Raw genomic sequence first — 6,333 nt, 5'->3', positions numbered from 1 at the left:
AATTCCAGCAGGGGGCAGCAGCAGAAATAGTTTGTGCTTTCAGATGCTTCACCACTTCCCATCTACTGGATCTGACAGGATGGGAGGCTTGCCTGCAGCACACAGCACACTCTGTGCCTTTCTGCAGCCAGCTCCTGCGGGTAATCGCCCCATTACCAAGTGCACCTCTCACATGCTGCACATCTGGAAAGGTATCAAATACGCAGGGCTAAACTGTCATCCACAGATGTGATTAGGACTCCTCTTCTGATCTATAAAAGCTGGATAAAAATCGGCGCCCTCCTCAGTGTTTTCCAGCTTTAGCCACTGGTCTCTAACTTAACTTTTCCTCAGGTCACTCAAAAAGATATGAGGACTTCTGGTCTATGGCAGTGTTTCCCAATCCGGTCCTCGGGGATCCACGGACAGTCCATGTTTTTGCTCCCTCACAGCTGGGAGCAAAAATATGGATTGTCTGGCAGGGAGCAACAATGTGGACCGTATGTGAGTCCCCGGGTCTACAGGTGTCCTCAGACAGCAGTGTCAGTGTGGACTGTCTGTGAGTCCCAACTGGGTGGTTGAAACAAAATCTTGGTCTGGACTTTCACTCTGTGGACCTGAACTACCCACCTCTAACACTCCTTTGTGTATCCTGTTCTTGTGCTTAGGTTAGCTGGCCACATCTGACAAAATAGAGACGTGACTGCAGCGTCTGGCAATCTAATGTCGTCCTGCTGGTACGTATAAGCAGATTAATGAACTATCACAGCGGCCGGGCGGATATTCAAGGGGAGACGGAAAGAGAAGAGAGAAGCGTGGAAGCAGAAGCTGTTTATCTCTAAACTAGCTCGTTATCCTCTGACTCGTTACCCACCTCCCTCTCCGATTCTACTCATCCATCCATGTTCTGTACCCAAGGCGGCGGGGGGGGGGGGGGCGGGGTCTCTCTCGGGGCACGCCAGTCCATCATGAGCCACCAGCATGTTTTCCGTTCGTATTCTGTTTGTATAGTTTTAGCCTGAGGTTTCGTTTTCCTTCAAGCAGCCCCTGCTAATTTAGTTTATCTTACTGGAAGCCGTTTCCGTTTGCTTGGCCTGGAAATTCCATCCCTTGATGGCGGGGCTCTTATCTCAGGAGAACGGAGCCTTTATCGTTGGACGCGAGCCGAACTCACAAGCACCACAACAGTGCGGGCTTATCTGACAGAGCCGGCGGTTTTAATCTCACAACCCACTTATATAAAAGGAAAGTCAACACATCAAGCCAGTATAAGGCGAAAGGGTGTGATTCTGTGCCGTTTACTGCCAGGGTTAACGCCGTGAAATTGTGCACACATTTTGGTGAGAGATGATGACAATCATTAAACCCCTCTGCAAGAATAGCTGCAACAATCAGCAAGAACAGCACTTATTGGAAACCATCAATGTTGACAAATAAACGCATTAAACAGAAAGAGAGTCGCTGGGATTTTTGTCTTCCAGCTGCTGTCCACCTTTTTGATTTAAGCTGAGGCTTCCCATTGTGATGGAAATTTACATCTGAAAGAAGTTTGATCCATTTTTAATAGACATGTATTTCATTGTCTATATTTACTGATAAGATACCTGCTGCACTTGTGAAGCAGCTTAAATCTTTGATAACACAAAGTGTGTCACAAGAGCTAAACGTGTCACATGAGCACAGTCAGGGACAATCCACAGACCGGTTTGGCAGCTTGGGGAGATTTATTAGCAACGGAACTGGGAACCATAAAGGACCACGAGGGATCAATACAAAAGGCAGGACAATTAAAGTAGCAGGAACCAAGACCACCAAACACAGGGACCTGCTGAAGGAAGCACACAATGTACTACAGACAACACCTTCACATTCAAGTAATAAGCAGGGGAACAAACACAGCGACCAACAAGAACACAGGGCAAATGCAGGTACGAATGATAATGGCTAGACGTGGAACAGGTGTTGGTGTTTAACAATGAAGGAACCATTAAGGCAGGGTTCCCCAATTCCGGACCTTAAGGGCCAGAATCCAGCACAGTCTCAAGCACATCTTAATCAGCTAATTACCAGGTTTAGTAAGTGTGTCTGAACAGGGAAATCCAAAAATTGTGTCGCAAACTGTCCCTCCAGGACCAGATTTGGGGAACCATGCACTAGGTAATGGACACTAGAAGATAATAGGAACTGAAGTGAAACAAGACACAACAAAACCAGGTACTGGTAACTAAACCAAACCAATATCTAACATAGTTGGGGCCTCTGGACCAATGGCAGTTGGGATAGATTAATTGGAGGTGGCCACTTCGTCTATTGAGCCGCATGGCAGCTCAGGGAATGTGGAAATACACAGGGAGAAGACAGGGTGGCCAGCGACACCTACTGGCCAAACAGGGAGACGACTGACAAGGCAGGGGCGTGTTTCTTATAATACAACGCATTTATTTTACAATACAAATAAAATGTGATTGCAATATATTTGTGTGCAAAGTAATATACAAAGAGCATAACAATATAACATGGCTGCCTACAAGTAAACCAAAGGAAGTTATCTGGAACATTCCATGGTAAAGAGTCAGAGACCTAGACAGAGCAGCTGAGAGATGAAAAGCACAGCCGGTTCATAGACCTGAGTGAATATCACAGGTCAATCCAAATTCAGTTCTTATAAATGACTGTCTGCTGAAGGTCACATGACTTGTGATTAATCTCTATAAAAGAAGCTTTGGGTTAGGTAAGGAAGGCATGGCTGCACAAACACTGTACTAAGCTTGTTGTTTGTGACACACCTCCGCAGAGTCAGGAATTTCAACTAATTCAATTTGCTGGTTGTTCTGTAGGACCTGTTCAAAAGAACTGCCACCCCACCGTCATGAAGTTCGTACCCACATGCCAGCCCTCGAGTCTTTCATCGCTCCCTTGAAGGTGACGTTTACTCTGAAACCGCGTGCGTCTGCCAAATCCAGCGTGTGAACAGGATACTTTATATTCCTCAGACTCTGTGTGGGGTCAGGAGATCACCCTCACCATGTCAGTAACTCTCTGAGCAAACCTTTGTGCTTATCCGATGTAAATATATCGCACAAATCTTCCAGGATGGACTTCATTTAGTGACCCGTTATTAGTTACGGAGCATCCTGAGGTAACACTTTGTACTTTTCTTGAGCCCGCAGGGACCATGGTGTAGCTTTCCTGTGTTTGCTCCTGTCTAGGTCTGCACCAAGACCTCCGTAATTCAGGTGAAACAGCAGGTGCAGCGGAAAAATTAATGGCTGCCTCAACTCTCGCCTTGTGGGACGCTGTGAATGGTCTGATAAACTGTACATGGGCATAAACTTGCAGACGTAAACTTTACAAGACAGGCCAAATTGGACATTTTCACTCTCAGGTTTTCGTTTGACTGTACTGATACCTGTGAAAATACCCTGCCCCCAGGCTTCAGCTGTCCATATTTTACTGAGGGGGGGGGGGGGATTTCTTGCGCTTCCCTGCGAATACTGGCTCCCTGGCCACCCAGAGGCCTGTAGATTTTGCTCGTAAGTGTCTGATCCTGCTGCTTGAAGGACACATGAAATGCTCTGAAACTGCTTAGTAATTTCAGATCCATCCAGTTGGCACTGCATATATTTTGAGTTATAGTCAAAATAATCTCCTGTAAAGAAGTATAATCCTACCAAGCCAAAGTGCAGCCACCCTAAATCAGGGTTTCCCAACCCAGTTCTCAGGGACCCTCACACAGGCCACATTTATGCTCCTTCCCAGCCCAGGTACCTGGTATATGTGCGCTGGGAGGGACCAAAAATGTGAACTATCTGAGGGTCCCTGAGGACTGCTTTTAGAAATACTGCCCTGGATTGTATATAACACTGGAAATTTCTGGCTCTCTTTAATCCTTGTAATGTATTACAATGTCAATTGAATTGAATTGAATTGAATTGAATTGAATTGAATTGAATTAAATTGAATTGAATTGAATTAAATTAAATTGAATTGAAATGTAGCTGGCGGTCTTCTTCATCTTAAGCAAATTAAGCAAATACATGATGAAAGCCAAAGAGAAGAACTTATTGGTTAACCAAATTTTAAGCATTAACCACTGTCAGTTAGATGTTTCCGGTTCCATAATTCTTAACATTTCCATGGGGTGATACTTTGTGTCGCACTCAAGAGCTTTGGTCGGCCAGCTATAAATAAATACTTGACATGTCCCACATGTGACCTATTTACCATCAGCGAGAACCCCAGGTAGAACTGGTGTCAAGCCTTTTTATTCAGGGGGCAAATTCTGCCGGAGACAATGACGTTTATCTGAAAGGACGAGGAGCTGCTTCTGAATGCTGCCAGTCAGACATGTTTTCTGGGTCCCAGGCATTTCCTCCGCAGAATTTTGGGCCCTTCGTCTTTTTAGTGCCTTTCCTGGAGTGAGAAGGGAGTTATCCCCCCCCCCCGGCTGCGTCATCTTGCTGGATGCCCCCACTGGATATCGTGCGTGTCTCTCACCCTCTATCTGTTTCTGAAAAACACCTGCCAAGGTGTCCACCTGAGTGCCTGTGGCTTTGTCGTCCGAGTCTCACCATTACGGAGGAATCCCTGTTAACCTACAGCTGTTCCCCACAAAAGAACAGTGCAGCCGCTTCTCCTTTGATGGCAGGTGCCAGTCTTCCACTCCCGGATGTTCCTATGTCTGTTGTTTCTCTTCCTGTCCTCCGCTTGTGACCGAGATCTGATAGATCCCGGCCATTAAGGCACATTACCATATCAATCGCCGATACCACGGCAGCTCTTCCCGGATCTCTGTAGTATTCATTAGCCCCATTCTTGTCTTCTCTCTTCCCTCCAGCTCCTCCCGTACCTGCGGCCTCCCTTCTCATCCAGACAGGCAGCGTCTTTTACTCTCCGCCTGAGCCGCCTACGCCCTGGGATCCAGATGTTGACCACGTTCTTCCTCCTTACTTTGCTCGAGAACGGCTGCGGTGCAATTACGCAAATACCATCGGTATTGTTTTTTTCCCCGGCATTTGATTTGCACCAGAGGACCAAAAAGCAAATTAATTAGACCGCCTGCCGACACGTCCTGATAAAATCATGTCGGAGGGCGGCTGATTGGATGTGGGAATTAGCAGACTGTCCTCGCATAACATTCATTCTCTTTTTTCAGCTACGCTGTGTGACACTCTCTCCCTTCTCTCCCCTTTCTCCTCAGAATCCCAGAGTGATCCTTCAAAGCCAACGTCAGATCTCTCTCCTACAGCCTTCCCAGCAACTCCGCCATCAGGACCCGCCTTTCCAAAGCATTGTCCTGGCTCTCCTTCTCCATCTCTTCCAGTGTTAATTCCTTCCTTTGTTTCTGGGCCACTGGATAAACAGTCAGATCTGTTGTTGACCATCAAGCCCTGATTACATTCCTGTTAGCAGCCACCCCTCTGCGTGGTGTTGAAGTACCCCAACCAGATGCATGAGCTGCGTCACCAGAATCTGATAGAATGTTCTAGCAGAAAACACAAAATACCCCAAATTTACTTTATCTCGCTTTGCTAATTAGCTAATTATCTGAATGTGATTCAGGCAAAGACTTCAAGTGGTTTTACTGATGCACATAGCTAAAAGCAAAATTAATTTAAAAAGTAAAATGTACCATGGGGTGAGCATCTAGCACATCTGTATACATAACCAATTACAAACTGCAGCATCCCTCTTCCGGAACTGGTCTAATTTCCCTCCAAAATGGGAACTCTGACACATGTTTAGCGTGAAGCGATCTGGGCTGCTCTCTGTCTGTGCGTCTCAGCGCTAAGGATGACAGTGAAACGTGCCCCATCTTTGCAGTTTGCTTTTGACTGCCGCACAAATCCAACAGTGGCGTCCTACCTCAAGGGCACGGTGCCTGTACCCAGCCCCTGAATGAGCGAGCACCCCCCAAGTGGTCTGTGACCCTGACAATATGTGACCCAACATACATTCTGCGGCTCGAGTTTTCCTTAAAGGAAGCCAGTTCCGGGAGGAATGTTTTAGGAGAACATTAGCAAATTAGCGATTTAGCGAGTTAGCAATTTAGCGAGTTAGCAAGTTAGCAATTTAGTGAGTTAGCAAGTTAGCATGCAGATGTGTAAACAAGCACACATATGTTGCCTGTTCTCCTCTCACAGGCACCACCAGCTGCCTAGATTACAGTTTACACCAAGCTAAAGCTTAGCCGGCTACCTGACTTGAATGACTAAGACCTTAACTGTGATGCCAGGGGATTTTTTTTGCCAGTCCTGTGCTGAATTTCGCTGGCCCCTGGGTAACTGTCTATGATGAGGGAGAGCTTCTTCTGGACTGCAGTTTCCAGCTCATCAGGAATGCAAATTGGGTGAC

Source organism: Paramormyrops kingsleyae, chromosome 12 (assembly GCF_048594095.1).
Source record: "Paramormyrops kingsleyae isolate MSU_618 chromosome 12, PKINGS_0.4, whole genome shotgun sequence".
Taxonomy (NCBI): domain Eukaryota; kingdom Metazoa; phylum Chordata; class Actinopteri; order Osteoglossiformes; family Mormyridae; genus Paramormyrops; species Paramormyrops kingsleyae.
Note: the sequence above shows the minus strand (reverse complement) of the source record.